We start from the raw sequence: 21,612 nt of genomic DNA, 5'->3' as shown, positions 1-21,612 counted from the left end.
CAGCTGGAGGTGGGCTGGCATCAAGCCTGGGGACAGGCGTGGGCCTCCAGAGTGGACCGACACACAGGTTTCCTGCAAGAACCCTGCCTTGGGTCCTCTCACCCCTGCCCCCTGCACTGCTCCATGCACAGGAATGGGCCCTACCTAGCCACTGGCCTGAAGGGGTGAGGGAAAGGCTCAGACCAGGATCCAAGGTCAAGGACCCTGCAATTGAATGATGTGAGGCAGGTGGGACTCTTGGTCCTGCTTCATTCAGAGGTGGCCGTGGCCAGGTCCACTTTAGCCCCACTTAGCCCCTTTTATATGCAGGCCAAATGAAGAAGGCACACTGTCAACAGGTCACCTCGGTGGGCAAAGGCTCTGGACGCTCACCACCTGAGCATTTCCAACCTTGAGAACACACTAAACACGGCAGAGTCCATCCCTAGCCTTGGCCACACACCAAAAACGCAACAGGGGCCTCGGCTTGAGGCCTGCCCCAGCATGGTCCCTTCCAGGTCACCGTGGGCAAAGCAGGGTCCTGTGCCAATGGGATCTGCAGGCACAGCAGCCTGGGCAAGGTTGGGGAGTCCAGTACCCAGGGCCAGGCACACTGGCAGCCCAGCAGCCAAAATAAATCAGACAAATTTGGAAAGTACAAAAACCGTCCCCTACTCCAAATTTGGCAAGGAGGGAGGGAGAGAGAGAGGAAGAGAGACAGGAGGAGGGAGGGAAGGAGGGAGAGAGGGAGAGACAGAGGAGGAGGGAGGGAGAGAGGAAGAGAGAGAGGAGGAGGGAGAGAGGGAGAGAGGGAGGAGGAGGGAGGGAGGGAGAGAGGAGGAGGGAGGGAGGGAGGGAGAGAGGAGGGAGGGAAGGAGGGAGAGAGACAGAGACAAAGGAGGAGGGAGGGAGAGAGGAAGAGACAGAGGAGGAGGGAGGGAGGGAGGGAGGGAGAGAGGAGGAGGGAGGGAGGGAGAGAGGAGGGAGGGAGGGAGGGAGAGAGACAGAGAGGAGGAGGGAGAGAGGAAGAGACAGAGGAGGAGGGAGGGAGGGAGGGAGAGAGGGAGGGAGAGAGAGGGAGGGAGGGAGAGAGGAGAAGGGAGGGAGGGACAGACAGAGGAGGGAGGGAGGGAGGGAGGGAGAGAGACAGAGATAGAGGAGGAGGGAAGGAGGGGGAGAGGCAGACAGAGAGCAGGAGGGAGGGAGAGAGGGGGAGACAGAGGCAGAGACAGCCATGAACCCGGTGGCTTCCTGTAGCGACCTCCAGCACTGTTTCCTCTTCTTTGGGAGTTTCTCTGGGCTGTGCCAGGCCCCTTTGACTGTGGGGCACTCATGAGCTTTCTAGTCTCTGGACCACACAGACTCAGGGCAGACCCAACTCACCCCTCCACCACGAGACAGAATCGGTGGCAGCCATCCCCTGGCACTTTCCTGTACCTGGGAACCTGGACTGGGCACTGCTTTGGCCCCAGGACCTGCCAGCCTCCCTCCCTCCCTGCCAGGCTTCTGCCTGAGCCAAGCTTTGTCACTAAAACAAGTGCCTGATATTATCAATTATAAAGAAAATGGGTTTATTTTGGTCCAGTTTTGGAGAGTCCAGTCCAGGACTGGTCAGCCTGTTGCTTTGGGCCTGTGGCATCACCTCATGGCAGGAACAGGGCCAGAGGGCAAGGGGGAGAGGACAGGGCCCAGGTACCACGGTCCCCTGCCAGGGCAGCTGCAGGGACCTCGACCTCTTGCTCCAGCACCTCTAGTGGCACCAGGGGACCCCAAGGTCCAGCCTTCAGCACATGGCCTTAGGGAACACTTACCCAATTACCGCAGGTGAGGAGGAAGGTGCCCACCCACAGCTCCCAGGGGCACTTGTGCACTTGTGGGACGCATAGAACCCCCTAGTCCCCAAACCCAGGAGGACATTGAGGCCAGCTGTGAACAGCTGAGTCCTCCTCCAGGCAATGGCTACCCAGGCCAGCCCAGGCCTCCAAAAAGCTGTGTCCCCAGACAGGCCTGTGCAGAGTCACCTCCCTGCAGAAAAAGCCAAACCCTTCCCTACCTGGGCCACAGGGAGTGCTGCTGTCCCCACCTCCCGGGCCACAGGTAAGTGCCGCTGTCCCCACCTCCTGACCACAGGGAGGTGCTGCTGTCCCTACCTCCTGGCCACAGGGAGGTGCTGCTGTCCCTACCTCCTGGCCACAGGGAGGTGCTGCTGTCCCTACCTCCTGACCACAGGTAAGTGCTGCTGTCCCCACCTCCTGACCACAGGGAGGTGCTGCTGTCCCCACTTCCTGGCCACAGGGAGGTGCTGCTGTCCCCACTTCCTGGCCACAGGGAGGTGCCGCTGCCCCCATCTCCTCAGCTCTGCAGGTACCCTTCCCTGGAGTCCTGAGCCCCAGCTTCCTTCCTAACCTGAGTCTCACTGCAAACCGTCTTCTCCCCAGAACAGACAACAGGAGCTGAGGCTGGGGTGACCAGGCACTCAGGAGGCTGCAGGTGCCGCCCCTGTTCACCAGCTCTCTGGGGACAGTTCCAGGCAGCAGGGAGACCAAGGCTGCAGGAGTGGTATGAAGCAGTGAGGGCAGGCAGGCCGCTGGCCGCACTTCTAATTTGTGACTAATTTGTTGCACAATGAGGTCGCAATTTTCTAATTGTGATTGCCATTTTAATTTTACTCATGGCTGTGCAACCAACAATGTACAGTCGAGTAATTAAAATTAATTGTGCCCTCACCTGCATATTTCTATCAGGCAGTTAAATTTAGTCTGTAAGCTCAATGATTTTGTTCCTGAAAGAGGCAGACTTCATTTCACTGAGCCCGCTTCTGCCACACTTGGTGACTCCAGCTCCGAAGGCGGCCTTGCCCTCCAAGGAGGGGTGGCCGCCTCCGCCCAGCACCCAGCCCTGGGAAGGCTGGGGTTGCCGAGCCCCGCGGGCTCACTGAGCCTCGGAGTCTATTACTTATTGCACTACTAATGTGTTGTTAGGTTCCCAAGTTGTGTGAGGGTGTTGAATAATCTCAGAATACAAACGGACTTCTCCACCAGGTTAAGCCCATGACCTTCCCCCTACGTGCTCCTGAACACCACGTCCCAGCCTGGGCACCCTGGTGCCTTCGGGGACAAGTGGCAGTAGGCAAGGGCTTCCCTCTGACATCCAGGTACCTGAGGTGCAGAATGCCCTCTGACACTGCGGCCCCCAGGGTCTGGGGGAAGCACCCACCCTGCCCTGGTGGGGTACCCCAGGAAGCTTTGTGCCCACGGGGGTTGCAGCAACAGACCATGACCCCATTCTGGCTGTCCTGGGGAAGTCATGGCCTTTTCCTCCTCTGGAGGGGAGAGGCCAGCAGCAGAGGCTAATGTAACTGGAGGCTGCGTGGGCCAGAGGCACAGGAGTCACTGGCACAGATCTAGGGCTGGCACCCAGAGAGTGGCAGAGTGCCTCAGAGCAAGCAGGACTGAGGGGGCATGGGTGATAACTGACCCGAGGCAGGCAGGCGCCAGGCAGGAGGTGCACATTCAGGCACTAGGCCACCCTCCCAGGGAAGGAGGAAGACAGGAAGACTGAGACCTCAGGAGGGAAGGTGGGACAGCATACCTGAGCCCCAAGGAACTTGCCAGAGATCCCTGGGTCCCCCAGTGAAGGGCTGAGCCTCAGAGATCAAGGACTGAAGTCTCTATGTCACTGCAGGGTTGGTCCCGGCTCTGTCCCTCTGGGAGCCTTCAGAAGGGGGTGTTACAGCTTAGACACGAGGCTGCCTCCCAGTCGTGCGTGAGACAACACAAGACAGCGTGGAGGTGAGAGGATTGGGTCATGAGGGCTTCAGCCGCAGGAGGGCATTAGTCCACTGATGTGGACTGGCTGGGGGGACTGTCGGCAGGTGGTGTGGCTGGAGGAGGAGCGTCCTGGGGGCCTGACGTTGGAGTTCATATTTTGTCCATGGTTGGGGGAGTCTCTCTGCTCCCTGGTGCCGTGTTCTGAGCCGCTCTCCTCCACACTCTCCCGCCATGATTGCCCTCCTCTCTCGGTCCCTGAGGAACGGAGTTGGCCATCTATGGAACAAGACCTCTGAAACTGTGAGCCCCAAATAAACTCTTCCTCCACTTGTTCTTCTCTGATTTTTTGGTCACAGCAGCAAAAAAGCTGCTTAACACGTGGCGAGGATGGAGTGGCAGACAGAGACAAGACCTGGAAGTGACGTTCCGTCTCACCAGCAGATCAGGTCTTTGCTCAGTGAGGACGTGGTTCCCACAGGGTTGGGACAGGCATCCTGGGCAGGGGAGGAAGGGAGTGAGCTAAGGAACCAATGGTGACAGCCTCCTGCCAGTGAAAGACCCTGAGCCTCCTTCTCGGAGTTGAAAGTCCCCAATCAGACTGAGCCAGGAGACTCCTCTTCTCTGAGCTAGGCCACAATGGCCTAGGCAGAAGACAGCTATGATGGTTCTTCCTCTTCATCTTGGATCCTGGTTGTGAAGGAAGGAAGTATGGGCCCTCCACACCTCCTCAGGGAATCTGGAAATTACTGCCTACCCATTCACCCATCCATGACCTGCCTACCTGCCCATCCATCAATCCATCTACCCATTCATCTACCTACCCACCCACATAGTAGTCCATCTTCCCACTCATCCAACCATCCACCTAGCCATCCACCCACTTATCAGTCCATCGACCCACTCATCCAACCATCCATCTATCCATCCACCCACTTATCAGTTCATCTACCCACTCATCCAACCATCCACCTATCCATCCACCCTCTTATCAGTCCATCTACCCACTCACCTATCCATCCACCTATCCATCTACCACTTATCAGTCCACCTACCCACTCACCTATCCATCCATCTATCCATCTACCACTTATCAGTCCACCTACCCACTCACCTATCCATCCATCTATCCATCCACCCACATAGCAGTCCAACTACCCAGTCATCCAACCATCCATCTATCCATCCACCCACTTCTCAGTCCATCTACCCACTCATCCAACCATCCACCTATCCAACCACCACTTATCAGTCCATCTACCACTTATCCAACCATCCACCTATCCATCCACCCACTTATCAGTCCATCTACCCACTCATCCAACCATCCATCTATCCATCCACAGACTCCTCAGTCCATCTACCCACTCACCTATCCATCCATCTATCCATCCACCCACATAGTAGCCCATCTACCCACTCATCCAACCATCCATCTATCCATCCACCACTTATCATCCATCTACCCACTCACCTATCCATCCATCTATCCATGCACCACTTTCAGTCCATCTACCCACTCACCTATCCATCCATCTATCCATCCACCCACATAGTAGTCCATCTACCCACTCATCCAACCATCCATCTATCCATCCACCCACTTATCAGTCCATCTACCCACTCATCCAACCATCCATCTATCCATCCACCCACTTATCAGTCCATCTATCCATCATCTATCCATCCATTCATCACCTGTCTGCCATCCTCCTATCCACTATTTATTCGTCCTCTATTCACCCATCCATTCACCCATCCATCCATCCACTCGTCCATTCATCCCCATCCTTCTGTTCACTCATCAACACATCCATCATCCATAATTCATCCATCCATCCCCCATCCATCCACCCAACTATCCATCCATCCATCATTCATCCACCCTTCTACCCATTCATTCATCCACCCATCTATCATTCATCCACCCACCCAATCCACTCAGCAAGCGATCATGGAGTGCCCATCACATGAGGGACCTGGGCATTGAGCAGGAAGAACAGGCAGGGCTACTCAGTGCCTCATGTTTTTAACCCTTAGGTGAGGTTGGCCAGCAAGATAGATAAGAAAAGCAAATTCCTAAAATGCACAGACTATCCTGCCAATGCACACCAGAGAAGACCGTACAAGGAAGGGGCCTCATGAGGGGCAGGCAGGGAGTATTGGAGAAGCAGCCAGCAGGGCTGGGTGATGGAGGGTGTCATGGAGGGACCCTGTCTCCCCAGAGCTGCTGCATGGGAAGGCTGACCTCCAACCATGTCAATGGGATTGGGGCAGGGCCTTCTGGAGGGGATGAGGGTGGGCGAGGCTGTGAGCCTGGGCTCACGCGTGCTCATGGCTTTATGAGAAGAGACCTTGCTAGCAACTTGCTCCTCTTGCCTCTTGCCTTACTCAAGGTTGTGATGTGACACTGTCCTAACCATATGCCAAGCAGATGCCAGGACCCTGCTCATGGACTTCTGAGCCTCAAGAATCTGGGATCAACAGACCTCTATTCTTAAGTTACCCAGCCTCAGGCATTCTTTTATAGTGACAAAAAATGGCATAAGGCAGAGGGTGAGCAAGGGACATGGTCTTGGGACTGTGGAAAGACGTGGTCCCCTCACCTGGTAACACAGGAGCCATGACAAGCCCTGGGCTGAAGAGGGAGAGGAAGTGATTCTTGCACTGGAGGGACCTACCCCTACTGCCCCCACCCGCTTCCCCCAACCTCCACCACCAGAGGACCCAAACCATGGATGTGACCATTTGCCCTGCCTGACGCCCTGCATGGTTCTGGGGCTACTGGACAAAGGTCAGAGCCAGCATGGGTTCGAGCCCCCTTGTCCAACTCTGGCTTCCTTTCACCTGGGCAGTTGTTCAGCACTGCTGCCTGCCGCAGTCTGGCTGGGCAAATAACCGGGAGGTGACAAGCAACTTGAAGGTAGAAGCAGGAACTGCTTTATTACTGAACAACAGCCGTGTATATACCTAACTGATTACACACAGCGTGACTCAATTAGCATCATCCAGATACAGCAGTCAGCCAATAAGGAATCTCCACCATCTTAATGACTCTGTGGCGTTGCCTCAAAAACCACTCCTCCTGGCAAACTGCCAGGAGCCATCTTGACTTGATTCGTGGCCCTCAACAGCTGCCCCATTCCTTGCTCTGACCCCTCAAGTCCTTGCCCCTACAATCCTTTCCCTGCTCTTACCCTGAAGACATCCTCCTTCAAGGGACTCTTCCCCAGAAGACCGCCCATGTCACTCAGCAGGAGTGACCACTGGCACATACACATTGGGGGCTGCAGGAGAAGACTGTGTGCACACCACCAAGCCCCTCCTGGGCTGAGACCCGGGCACCGCCACTCAGCAGGCAGCCCAGAGTCCATCCTGCATCCAGTGGGACTGGGCTTCACCTGCTACTGTTTCCTGTACGCATCTGGACGACATAGACTGAGGAGCACCCTGTGTAGCTACGCAGAGGGTCCCAGACACAGTGAAGGCTGGGGCAAGACCTCCTGCTCATGCTGCACAGCTTGGTGGGCCAAGGCTGGGCACCTGCCCCCACCTGTCCCTGGGCCCTGGTCCCAGGCCTCCTCAGCCTCCTGCCCCCACCTGTCCCCTGGTCCCTGGTTCCAGGCCTCCTCAGCCTCCTGCCCCACCTGTCCCCTGGTTCCAGGCCTCCTCAGCCTCCTGCCCCACCTGTCCCCTGGTCCCAGACCCTCCTCAGCCTCCTGCCCCACCTGTCCCCTGGTCCCTGGTTCCAGGCCCTCCTCAGCCTCCTGCCCCACCTGTCCCCTGGTCCCTGGTCCCAGGCCTCCTCAGCCTCCTGCCCCACCTGTCCCCTGGGCCCTTGTTCCAGGCCTCCTCAGCCTCCTACCCCACCTGTCCCCTGGTCCCTGGTCCCAGGCCTCCTCATCCTCCTGCCCCACCTGTCCCCTGGTCCCTTGTTGCAGACCCTCCTCAGCCTCCTGCCCCACCTGTCCCCTGGGCCCTGGTTCCAGGCCCTCCTCAGCCTCTCCATGGCCAGTGTGAGGATCTTGCAGTGAGAGGCTCTCAGCTGTAGGCCCTGGCCTGGCCCCTGTTCTTGGTGGGAGCTTTTGAGGGACCCCCTTTCTTGTCTCATCGGACATCTGCCACAGCCATAGGGGCAGGGCACAAGTCGCCCTGGGCATGGCCTGCTGTCCTGGGTGAGAGCTGGCTCCGTGCTCACCTCCCCATGGCCCTGCTCCACCCCCAAGCCTCCTCCTTTCTGCTCGGCCCCACAGCCACAGCGCCCTGGGCCTTCCCAGGCTCCCTGCCAGGCTGCCAGGGCTAGTGCCCCCTGCGTAGTCCCCAGCCTCATGCCCTCGTGCCTCCCTCAGCCTCGGTTAAGCTGGTCATGGTTGGCATCTTCTGTGGCCTACCTGCCCCAGACACTGGACCCAGCAGGACCCTCTCAAGAGCCAGGTGGGAGCAAGCTTGGGAAGTCCATGGATGGGTGGGGGCGATGCTGGCACAGAGGTGGGCAGCAGGTGGGAGGCTCACAGGTCCCCAGCTGCAGGTAGGCCAGGTGGGAGTAGGCCAGGGCCCACACAGTGGTCAGGGATACAGGGCTGGGCTCAGGAGTGGAGTTCAAGGCCAGGGCAGTCCCTCAAGGGTATTGCAGCCCCCAGGCTCAGGGGTTGAGCCTCAGGCAGGCGAGAGGTGTGGACAAGCAGGAGCAGGGCATCATCTTTGCTGCTGAGCTCAAGGGCCAGTACCCACAACGGGGGAGGAGACGGCCCAGCCCAGCAGAAGGGGCCCACCCCGACACCACGGCAGCCCCAGGAGGCCAGCAGACACGGACTGAGGGACAGGGCACCACTGAGACACTGACACCCGTCCAGCCCGATAACGGGCGCCGTGCCGCTGACGCCGCCAGCGCATTAATCTTCCCCAAATTAAAATCTGCAGCGCGGCGTTTAAGATTGAGGCCACCGCGGTTCAGCGCCGTGTGACCGCCAATTTTGATAAAAGTGTTTTAAGAGCGCGGAGACGGAGATAAATTGCCTACGGCTGCAGCGCACCACCGGGTGAGAGCCACGCAGGCGGCCGGGACACTGGGTCACCCCCGCCGGCCAGCGTTTCCCGTAGTGACATGTGGTGACGTCTGGTCAGCCTGGGCAGGCAGGCATTCCCCTGCCCGAGGGTCCCAGGTGACACCGCCCAGCCAGCCAGCTCCTGTTCTCCCTCAGTCCCGGGGGCGGCTCACAGCCGAGCTCCTGCAGACCGTTTCTCTCAACAGAACTTTCCTAGCAGCCCCAGGTCTGGCCAGAACTGTGCCGGGGCGCCTGCCGAGGCCCATCCACCTGTCCCTGGAGGTGGTGGCCAAGCTCCACAGAGAGGCCCACTGGAGAGTCTGAGTCCATGCAGCAAAGCCCAGGGCCACTCACCTCTGCAGGCCTGAGGGCAGGCAGAGGGTGGCCCAGCCTGTGGGCACAGAGGGTGGCACCTGAGTTCCCTCGCTGCGCGTGCTCCCAGGGACCTCCTCTCCCCCGCACCAGCTGGCCTCCGGCACCAGTCAGCCTCTTCTCTGTGGACCCTTCTTGCAGGTCCTCCACAACCTGCTCGCCCATGTGAAACCCACACTGTCCCTGTCACTGCCCAGTCCCACCTCTGGGGCATGGCCTGCCCCCTCTCCACTCCACACCCTTCCCAGCAGTGAGGGGCACAGGGCCTGAGAAGGGTCAGGAGAGGGTGGGGTGGGCAAGGGCGCAGGGAGGGTGGGTCACCCACTTTGGGGCAGAGGAGGGGATGGTGGGGACTTGGGCCCGTCCTGGAAGGCCACAGGGGAGGTGAGCTGGTGTCCACTGGCTGGAAGCATCACTGGGGCTCTGCCCTTTCTTGGGAAGTCGAAGCTGGCAGAAACACCCAGGTTTGCAGCGGGCAGCGCCTGTCTGCCTCTCCTACCCTCAGCAGCCGTGAAATTGATATTTAACGCTAATTGCACGGTACCCTCATGGCAGCCAGGCCAGGCAGCTACTGGACAGTGGCCATGTTATTCCATCTTGCCTCGGGCTCTGTCCATGACCCCAGCAGAAGATTAGGGCTGAGGATGAGGGGCTTATCTCACTCCCACAGTGGCAGCCCCGCCCCCTCCTGCCGGCTGTGCCCCCTCCCCCACCACCGACTGCCCACAGCCACTGTGCTGCCCCTCCTCAGAGAGTGGCCCTCCGATCTCATAACATCCAATTACTGCCCGACTGCTGTCTGCAGCTCGGATCAAATCGCTCAGCTGCAGTGAGGAGCCCCAAACAGGTCAATCTCGGCCGGTTAGACACGGTGTCCAACGTGAGGGCGCCTCGGCCAACCTCCAGAGCCCGAGGCACCACCGCAGCCTGGGTGTCCCAGCAGCCTTAGCCCCTCCATGATGTCGCTCTGGCTGTGATTCCAGAGAAGAAGACATCTTTGGAGATGGTGGGACACAGTCAGGTGAGCACACAAGGGTCATGACCTCTAGAAAGGTCACCAGCAACTAACCACCAGGCTTCCCCAAAAGTCTGGCGGTCAGCGCCACAGGCCCCCTGGGCTCTGAGACCAGCCCTATCATCCAGCTTCCTGGACTGAATGGTGTCCCTCCAAAGTTCATGTCACCAGCACCTGTGAATGTGACTTGTTTGGAAGTTGGGCCTTTGCAGTGTCATCATGATGCGGTCACATTGGGGCAGGGTGGGCCTCACCTGGTGACCGGCCCCCTTGGGATCAGAGCAAGCAGAGGCAGGAGGCGTATGTACAGGGTGGACCCCCACAGGGATCAGGGACTGCAGTGACGCCCTAAAGCAAGGGACGCCGGGGCTGCCTCGCACACCAGGAGCTGGCAGGGGCAGGCAGGATGCCAAGAGGCCCCGAGAGCCAGCTGGCCCACCCCTGGCCTTCAGGCTTCCAGGCGGCACACCAGGAAACTTCAGGTTTGCTGCCTTGGGTCTCTGGGGCTGTGAGGTTCTGATCCTTCCTCGGGTAGCTGCAGGACACCAACCGGCCCAGCGTGGCCACTCCCCAGACCCAGGTCTTCTGCCAGCTCCTGCCCCTCTGCGCCCAAGCCACACGCTCTGCCATGCGCCCTTGAGATCCCACTCACACATCCTGCTGTCCTGGGGTCCTGTGTCCATCACAGCCTGTCCTTCGACCCTCCTGAGTCACCTGGAATCCTATGTCAGTCCCAGCCATTCACCAAACAGGGACCAGCCCCCCCAAAACTGGTTTGTGGGACTCTGCTGAGCCCCTCTACCCTCCAGGCCCCTGAGGCTCTGCCCTCTGCTGGCCAGTCGGCCAAGCCCAGGAAGAGAAGGATGCGGGCTCAAAGTCACGGCAGAACTGGGATCCTGGCTTCTTGGAGTCTTGGCGTTGGCAGCTGTAGCGGAGGACAGCCTTGCTGCTGAGGTGGCTGTGGTCTACCGCTCACAGGAGAGCGAGCCAGCAGTGTGCATGGACCACACCCGAAGGTACTGACGGGGACCACATGCACGCAGCAGCTCACCCCAGGGCCTGCGCCAGGATTCACGGTGGAGACTGAATGAGGGGACCATTGCCCAGTGTAGTCCCAGCCCCTAGGGGCACCTAGGAAACACTCCTCTCTGCCCTGAGGATTGGCAGCCCCTGTGCATCCTCAGACCCGCACCTCAGCCCGTGGGGTGTTTTCAGCAGAGTAGTGTGCTGCGGGGCTGCTCTTCCAGCATTGACTGGGGAGCTGGAGGGTGCGAGAAGCCCCTCCAGAGATGTTTCAGAAAACAATATTTGCTTTATTGCACAGCAAAAAATAGCTTTATAGTGGGTATGTGCCAATTTACATCTGACAGTCACCATAGGCCAGAGGTGACACATAACACATCATCTTACGGGAGTCCAGACACCAACAGTTCAGAAACTGCCAGGCAGGCTGACCTTGTACCAAGGGGAATAACTTCCTGTCAAAGGAGCAAGGAAATTGCGCTTGCCAGTGTTCTGACAGCACTTTGTCCCAAAACACAGCGTTATATGTTAGGCCTTCCCTGCTGCATAATGAGCAAGATAAGCATTCCTCCATGAGGGTCCAGAATCAGGCCCACCAACAGCAGTGGCCTGCCCTTGGCCTGCAGCTGGGCCTCAACGTCAGACCATTCCTTGTCCTTCTGCCACAGGCAATGAGGCTTATCCATGCCCTTACAGTTGAGGACTCACGTTTGACTCACGGCCTCTTATCCTTGTGTGCTCCAACAATGCCATGACCACTTCCACTACTAGCAACAGTGTGAGGTCAGCAAGGCAGGCAGCATGCCCACAAAGACTCTGATCACCATCACCCATATTCACCTACCACCACCACCACCATCATCACCACCATCATTATCACCAAGATCACCACCATCATCACCATCACCACCATCATCATCACCTTCACCACCATCACCACCATCATCACCATCACCATCACCATCACCACCATTATGATGACCACCATCCCTAATACCACCATCATCATCACAATCACCACCATCATCACCACCATCACCACCATCACCATCATCACCACCATCATCATCACCTTCACCACCATCACCACCATCACCATCATCACCACCATCATCATCACCTTCACCACCATTACCACCATCACCACCATCACCATCACCACCATCATCACCACCATCACCACCATCACCATCATCACCACCATCATCATCACCTTCACCACCATTACCACCATCACCACCATCACCATCACCACCATTATCATGACCATCACCACCATTATCATGACCACCATCCCTAATACCACCATCATCATCGCCATCACCAACATCACCACCATCACCATCACCACCATCACTATCACCACCATCATCATCACCATCATCATCATCACCATCACCACCATCATCATCACCACCATCCCTAACACCACCATCATCATTACCATCACCACAATCACCACCATCATCACCATCATCATCACCATCACCACCATCACCAACATCACCACCATCACCACCATCACCATCACCACCATCATCATCATCACCATCATCATCACCATCACCACCATCACCAACATCACCACCATCACCATCACCACCATCATCATCATCACCATCATCATCACCATCACCACCATCACCAACATCACCACCATCACCATCACCACCATCATCATCATCACCATCATCATCACCATCACCACCATCATCATCATCACCACCACTATCACTATCACCACCATCATCACCACCATCATCACCATCACCACCATCATCATCACCTTCACCACCACCATCACCATCACCATCACCACCATTATCATGACCACCATCCCTAATACCACCATCATCATCACAATCACCACCATCATCACCACCATCACCACCATCACCATCACCACCATCACTATCACCATCATCATCATCACCATCATCACCATCACCACCATCACTATCACCACCATCATCATTACCATCACCACAATCATCACCATCATCATCACCATCACCACCATTATCATCATCATCACCGCTATCACTATCACCACCATCATCATCACCATCACCACCATCACCTTCACCACCATCATCATCACCACCACCACCATCCCCATCACCAACATCACCACCATCATCATCACACCATCACTGCCACCATCATTATCATCATCACTGCCATGGCCACCACCACTGTCATCACAGCCATATCTCAGTGATCTCCTTCATCACCTTTGCTGTCACCATCACAGGTGTTAACATCATCACTGTGACCATGATTCTGCAAAACCAATTTTCAGCTGCAGCACCAAAGCATTAGGTGACTTGTCCAGGGCCACCTAGCCGGCTGTAGAGGAGCCAGGACCCACCCTCCCCCAGGCCTCTGCTCCCTCCCAGTGGAAGTGCCCAGAGCAGCCACCTGGCCCTGCTCCTGCACTCGGCAGACCTGCTGGCTTTCTGGCTCACAGTCAACTCTGCTGAGGGTCCAGGTCCTGCCCAGCCCCTCCGTCATGCCCCACCTCTGTAAGGCCAGAGAATTCTTTTCCATAATACCCAATAAATAACCTGGATTTAATTGAATTAATATCGACAGCATGTAATTGCTCCTTGTTGCTCAAGCCGCTGAGGAGGGGCGTGAGGGGCGGAGCGGGAGGTTATTACTTTAAAGAAATGCCCTCAGCCTGGAGCGGCGTTTTGGCCTTATTATTATAGCAATAATGAGGGCGGCTGATTGGATCTCTCCTTGCACAATGCGCAGCCCAGCCTGGCTAAATAAACAGCAAAGCCCTTTGTCCCTGTGGGCTGTTTCTGGGTAATTAAAATCAATAGGGTCTTCCTCACACATCTCCTTAGCCTCATCAAGCTCGGCTGGGCTGCAGGTAGGAGCCGCGCAAGTGCACTGGCGGGCGGCACCTGGTGGGGCTCCCACGGCCCCTCTGGCTGGTGACAGCCTGCCTGGGCCTCCCCAGTGCAGGGCTCCCAGCATCAGCCCCAAAGGTAAAGAACATGGACTCCAGACTGGCCAGAGGTCAGCATCTCCTGCTCTCCCACCTCACCCAGGAATCACTGCCCCAACCCTGCCTAACCCCACAACCCTCAGGCCCTGTGGGGTCCTTCACTCACCTTCCCATGTCCCACCTTGCAGTCACTCCCTGCCCTTGCCCCTGACCCAGGGTGACCCTTGGAGATCTCACACCCGAGTCTTCTCAGCACCAGCTTCTAGACCCCCTTCCCTGCGTGGTCAGTAGGTACCCTGTGGCCGCCACATGACAGCCCTTTCCTGGGCTCTGGGGTCCAGCAATGGATGGAGCTGTTCCCAGGAGCTCACGCTGGCAGGGGGGTCCCCAGGTCCACACCCAGCAGCCACAGCAGAGGGCCATGAGGGGCAGGAAGGGCGGCCGGGGGCCACAGCAGAAGCAGGAGGCTGGAGGGAACGCAGGCAAGTCAGAGGGTAGCCGTAGCGTGAGGGCAGATGCCTCCCCTCCCTCCCACCAGAAGAGCAGCACGTGCCCCCAGACGTGGGGCTGAAGGCAGTCCACTACGCCTCACGCAGGATAGGGCCGTGGCCTCCACCCTGTTCGCTGCGGGGACAGGGTGGCCTCCGGGCACAGGTGTCAGGGCGCCCTGCCTCAGCTCCCAGGCCACATTTGCCACGTCAGGGAACATTACTGCCCAGGCCAGCCTGGGAGCAATTAGGCCCCGTGGACTGGGCGGAAATGAGACACTTACTGTGCAGAGCAGGCTGACAGCTCCCTGGGCAGGCAGCTGGCCCTGCAGGCTGCAGCCTCCAGGGGAGCACGGCTCCTCTCCATGCCTTGGGCCAGGGGCATGCAGGGGTTCCACAGCCTGCCTGGGATTGGACAGAAGCTGACTCTGTGTCATCCAGCATCTCTCTGGTCCTGGGAAGCCTTCAGGTTGGGCCGGCTCAAGGATACCATCTTGTGTTTCCTGCCTGTGAACTCTAAGGGGGCTTGAGGGGCCCAGCTCAGGGCCTCTATCTACGCTGTGGGATGGAGAGGATCAGACACACCGGGAGCCCCGGATGATGTCCGTGGAGCACAGTCAGCCTCAACAGGGAACATGGAGGAAGCCCCTAAGGGGCCCCAGGAGCAGCAGCCACAGCAGAGGGCCATGAGGAGCCCCAGTCTCTGGGTAGGTGGTCAGCTGGCCAGCCTCCCTGGCCACATCCACACTGCACAGCTGCAAATGGGGGCCACTGCCTGCCCAAGGCTGAGGCCTGTGGTCACCCAGCATGGGAGCTGGGCGGGGTGGCCGCACCCTCAGGGCCAGTAGCCATGGGCAGCTCAGTGTCTGCAGGTGGGAAAGGCCCAGGTGACAGGGGAGCTGGGGAACTGGGCTCCCCTGCTGGTGCTGCCTGGGCAGGTACAGGGCAACCCAGGGCCTGGGCTGAAGCCCGGCCAGCGCAGCATGAGGCAGCTCACGGCTGTCCCACCCCATGACTTGGGAGGCAGGTCCCCATTGGCCCCCAGCCTGCCCTCCTCAGGCCTGGGCAGTGGGCGGGCAGGCTCCTGGGCTGCGGATCCTAGTGCCCTCTCCCCGCAGCATCCCCAGCACTAGGACCTCTCATAGGGGCCTGGGCCCATGTCCCCTCAGAGTCCAATCCAGGCTGGCCGTGGGAGGTAGAGCGTGCCTGCTGGGCCTGGGGGTCAGCTCCGGGCCTCCTCTGCCCCACAGACCTGGCCTCTGGGCTCCAAGGAGCATTTTGTGGCAGATGGAAGAAGACAGGAGGTCTGGGGACACAAGTGTGTCATCCGTGAGGCTGGGGACAGCAGCATGTCCAGGCCTGGCTGGTCCTTGCTGGGCTCCAGGTCCCTGGAAGCTCCCCAAGACCCTGCTGAGGGCTTTCCCAACTACCAGGAGGGAGGTGGTGAGCCTTGGGGGCAGCATGGCTCAGGCTGGACCCCCGGCCCCTCAGCTCTGCTCAGCCGTGTGTTCACCAGAATGTCCAGAAGCCCGACCCTCGACCTCCCACCCCTGCAGCCTCCAAGGGCTTGCTGGGGACCAGCACCCCTCCCCTGGGTGGCGGCAGGGATCTACCGTGGCCCTCCTCAGTTACGGGCAATCTGAATTAACTGCATTCTGGGTAGGGGCTGCCACACCTCTGACCAGCTGTGATCCGCGGGGCCGAGATGCCGCCAACCTCCTGGCAGCTTTTTAACTAAGGGTCTGCCATCCCCCGCTGGCAGGTCCCTCCCAAGCTCCAAGTGGGGCTGCCGCTCAGGCCCCGCGGGGCCCACCCCCAGGCTCCCCCACCTGCCTGCACACCAGAGGTCCCCTCTGCCCGCCATGCCCACCACAGGCCCTCAGGTCTCCAGAGTCGGCTGGCACCACCTCCCCTCCCATGGAGGCCCAAGCCAGGCGTCCCCGGGGAGGGGGCTGGAAAGGGCGCCCCCAGCCCAGGCTGTCTGCAGGAGGGCGTCTGGAGGCCCGAGTGGAGAAGCAGCCACTGTTCCCTGTGCTCCAGAAACTTCCTCCAGCAAAGGCCATCTGGACGGGGGCCAGCCGCGCCCACCCCGGGTCCATCCACAGAGCATGGCAGGGGCTGCTGGGCGGAGGGCCTCCCTCCTGGAGCCAGCAGGTGGTGGGCAGAGGGACAGACCAGAGCAGCACACTGCAGTGGGGGGCCTGGGGGCAGGACAGTCCTGGCCGGCCTGCAGGGGGAGAGGGCTAGCCAGTGGGGTGGAAGAAGTGACCCTGAGCCCAGGCTGCCCAGAGGGAGCGGTGCCCCTGTGGTCCTGAGACCACCCTAAGGCCGAGGGCAGAGGGTGGCTCCCCCAGGCAGGGGTGGGCTCCGTGCCCCTGCGTGCACCCAGCTGAGCTTGGGCCCAGCAGGCGCTCTCTTCCCTCCCTGGGCTCCAGGGAACCTGGCAGCTGGAACACAGTGTGCCCGCTCTGCCTGAGAGCAGGGCTGGGCCTCTCCTTCCTCTGGAGACCCAGAAGGGCCGTCTGGCAGGTGTCAATTCCTTAATCCATGTCCACTGTGGGTGGTCGCTGGGACTGCCCAGCACAGAGGCCGAGCTCAGTGGGGTCCTGAGCAGCAGCTTCTCCCCTGAACAAATTCAGGGTTCAGCCTCCCACAGGTGGCCCCCAGAACCCCTTGGGCACCAGCCAAAGCTGGGTCACCCTGAGCACGTCCAGGCAGAGCAGGAACTGAGGCGGCCAGGTCCGAGGGACTTCCGGGTGCTGAGTCGCGCAGGCTGAGGGAGGCGGGGATAGGAGGGACGCTGACCCCTACCAGCGAACAAGCCAGCGTGACTTCCCGAGCCGCGTCCTCTGGCGAGCAACCCGAGCCCCCGCCAAGGTTCAGGAGCGGGGGACAGAGGCGCCTGGCGCTCCGCGCGGAGAGGGGGCAGCCTCCATGCTTTATTCTCTGACAGTATCCATCTTTCCAAATTGATTTTTGATATCCATAGTGACCTGGAAGGGAGACACGGCGATAACTCTCGGAAAGTGGAAAACAATATTATCGCCACAAATATGAATTACTGACCGCCAGGTTAAATCTACTGTGCGATGAATTATGTGACCCTGGCGCTCCTATAATTCTTGGGATTTTATAGAGTCGTGAGAGGGCCTGCGGACGCTGACAAGCACTTAACAGCCAGAACCGGCCCCAACAACGCTCGGGCCATTTGATTCAGCTGTCCTGAGCTCTGCAGGCCACTCGTTCCGCCTTGGAGTGGAGCTGATGGGCACCCCCCGGGGCCTCCAGACCTCGTGGGTCGACTCTCACCCTTCGTGGGGCTGGGAACATGTGGAGGTCCCTCCTGTCGGAACCGAGAGCAGCTGGAGCTGACCCAGAGACTCTCCTGCAGGGTCTCAGGACACTTGCCTGTGGAGAGGATGATGCTCCCTGAGGAGCCACATGCTCTCGGGGCCCTGGGGCCCAGACTCACCCATGGCCAGGAGGCCAGGCCAGCTGGCAAGGACCCGGGCTGGCGGTGCTTGGGTAATCCGGAGCAGTGCTGAGGGTGAGACCCAGAAGCAGACAGAAGGGTGCTGACACAGGGCAGAGGAGGTGGCCCAGCACGGGGGACCCAGAGCTGAGGGAGGGTCACCCTCAAGCCTGGTAATTAGGTACCCATGCTGACCAGGGGCTCCCAAGATGATAGCGTGACGTCTCCACAGGCTCCGCACAGGTGAAGGTCAGTTCCTGGCCTGGACACCTGTGCCAGCTCTTCTTCAAACTGGAGGTTGGGGCAGAGGCTGAGGGAGAAGCCCTTTCACCCTGGCAGCTCTGCACTGGTCCAGCCAGGTCACAATTTGCCTGGCCATCACGAAGGTCCTGAGGAAGATGAGGAGTGCTCCTGCCCCGTGAGCTCCAGAGATGTGGGAGAGGTGGCTCAGCAGGGCTCCGAGTCCCAGTGGCAGGTGACAACTCTCCTGGGCTTCAGCACTGAGACCCTGCAGGGCCAGCTCCAAGGTGCCCAGCACAGTGACACACGCTGTCCAGGGCCCCTGTGCTCTGGAACTTCTGGAAGCTGATTCAGCAGGACTTCCCCAGGCCCCAGCCTCGGGTCCTCATTCCGGAGGCACCCCAAGTTCTCCCCAAGCCTCTGGGAAGTCCGGCCCCAGGGTCCCGGGAGCTGAGGCGCCCTGACCACAGAGGGCAGCAGGAGGAGCTGGGATTCCCCTCCCGCTCCCAGCACCCCCAACTCAGTGCCCAAGCCCAGCAGGCCGGGTGGCTGTCTCCCACCTCCCACACAGGGGGACAGCAACAACACAAATGTCATTTAATTTACATGACAAAGTGGAGCCATTATTGCAAGCTGACAGAATTCGCTAGGGGCAATTTCCGAAAATTATTTAAACAATGTAATGAGTTAAATGTCAGTGCTGGCTAATTATGTTTATGCTAATTGTTAATTAGCCCTATAATGGAGACAGTCTTAATTAACAATAGTGATGAGGGGGAGATGCGCTCCCCTGAAGGGGACACTGGCAGGTCCTCTGACAGCTTGTACCCTGTCCCCCGGGGCCAGCCTGGGGTACTGCCCAGCAGGGGGGGTCCGCAGACCCTGCGCCCATCCTCCCAGCCCCGAGGAAGGTCCCAAAGCTCCACCGGGCCCTCTGAAGATCAGTACCCGTGTCCACTGCGGAGTGAAGCCTGCTCCTCATGCCACCTCCTCCCCTCACTCCTCCAGACCTCCTGTGGCATCAGGAGTGGGAACAAGAACGAGGACTCCCCGAAGGGTCACTAGGTGGGCACTGCTCCGGGACAGCCCCACCTTCATTTCCTACTCCAGCCCTGCCAACTGAGGGCCCGTGAGGAAGCTGCCTGGGCCAGCTGGAGGCCCAGTGGGGCAGTGACCTCCCTGTACCTCACTCCAAACCCCCACACTGGGCTGGGGAGCCCCCGAGGCTGGGGAGCTGGAAAACAGGCCGGTTTGCACCCCCTGCGTGGAGCAGGGCCAGGGCGTAGGGGAGGACACCCAGCTACCTGAGGAGCAAGCAGCCAGCCTGAGACTGGACAGGACCTGAGCACAGAGACAGAACCCCGGGGCTGGGCCCACTGGACGGGCGGGATCTGAACTATGAGAGTGGGGCAGACCAACACAAGGGACCGCAGGGCCAACACAGAGAGCCCACGCTGCCCCTCTGTAGTTCGGATAGAGTGCCCCCCAAGGCCCACATGTTAAAGCTTGAGCTTGGTCCTGGTGGGCTGGTACAGAATCCTTCTCAGAACACAGTGACACAGCCCCATGTCCCACTGCCCTCCTCCCTGGGGGGAGGCTTGGTGCATCCTGGGAGCCACCCCCAGCTCCCAGCCCTGGTCTGAGTCCTCAGTTCCCCTTCACCTCCCCCAATACTGCCCCCCTGTCCTGAGACTGCCAGGTCAAGGGGTCCAAGACACCTGCGCAGGCCCAGAAGGTGACAGGCCTCAGGCTGGGGGCAGCACAGGGACTTGAGTGCGGTTTCCAGAACACTGGGAGTCTGTAGCCCAGTGGTGCTATCCACCCACTGGCTGACAAGCCACCACCAGCTCCTCTGGCTCTACTCAGCATGTCCTGGCTGAGGGCCTCCCAGAAGGGGACCCAGAAACACGTGCCTCGGGGTCATGTCTCTGCCCAAGAGTGGAACCGCCATGTAGCACATGCACCCACACAGTCAGACCCCTGCAGCAAAGAGGGCAACAGGCATGTTGACCTCCAAATCATGGTGGCCCCTCTGCTGGCCAGCCAATCCCCACCTCCTCCACTGGGGCATAGAGAGTATCAAGAGGTAAAAGGCATCACCTGTAATCCCAGCGGCTGGGGAGGCTGAGGCAGGAGGATCGCAAGTTCAAAGCCAGCCTCAGCAATGGCTAGGTGCTAAGCAACTCAGTGAGATCCTGTCTCTAAATAAAGTACAAAATAGGGCGGGGGTGTGGCTCAGTGGTGGAGTGCCCCTGAGTTCGATCCTAGGTACCAAAAAAAAAAAAAAAGAAGTGGAAGGGTTCCCACTGGCCTCAGCCTGGCTGGGAGGCCACTTGTCTCTGCCAGAGCCCACACATTCCCATCTGTGTGCATTAGGTTGGCACCCCCACCCCAAAGTCTAGTGAGATGATTAGACATGATGCTGCCCTGCTGACTGGATGGCAGGAAAGGCAGGGCTCCAGGACACAGGGAAGCTATGCCCTTTAGTCAAGGGCATGAATCATCTACATATGCAAAACCATTCCTCCCTGGAAAGCGGTGTGGTCTTCAGCAGTTTTCTTCACTTTCCTCAGTTTCCTTTTTATGAATGGCTGGGTTGGGTTAGAATGCAAAACAAAAGATGAAGAACAGCCAGTGAGCAGTGGACACTTCATTCTCCAGAGAGCGTTACTATCCCCGGCAGTGGTGGCGGTATTGGTGATGATGGTGATGGTGAAGGTGGGGTGGTAGTGCTGATGGTGGTGATGGTGGTGGTGATGATGCTGATGGTGGTGGTGGTAGGTAGTGGTGGTGGTGGTGGTGACCAACTGTGTCAAATGGTAAGAGGAAGGGATTGTGGCAGGCACTTGCAATGAAGCAGCAGGTAATGATGGTGATGGTGGTGGTTGTGGTGAAGATGATGGTGGTGGTTGTGGTGAAGATGATGGTGGTGGTGGTGATGATGGTGGTGGTTGTAATGGTGATGGTGGTGAAGATGGTAATGGTGAAGGTGATGGTGGTGGTGGTTGTGATGGTGATGATGGTGAAGATGGTGATGGTGATGGTGGTGGTGAAGATGGTGATGGTAATGGTGTGATGAAAAGGATGGTGATGAGGGTGGTGATGGTGGTGATGAAGATGATGGTGATGATGGTGGTGATAGGAGTGGTAGAGATGCTGATGGTGATGGTGAAGGTGGTGGTGATGGTGATGATGGTGGTGACAGAGGTGGCAGAGGTGCTGATGGTGATGGTGACGGTGAAGGTGAAGGTG

The sequence above is a fragment of the Marmota flaviventris genome, chromosome 7 (genome assembly GCF_047511675.1).
Source record: "Marmota flaviventris isolate mMarFla1 chromosome 7, mMarFla1.hap1, whole genome shotgun sequence".
NCBI classification, from domain to species: domain Eukaryota; kingdom Metazoa; phylum Chordata; class Mammalia; order Rodentia; family Sciuridae; genus Marmota; species Marmota flaviventris.
Note: the sequence above shows the minus strand (reverse complement) of the source record.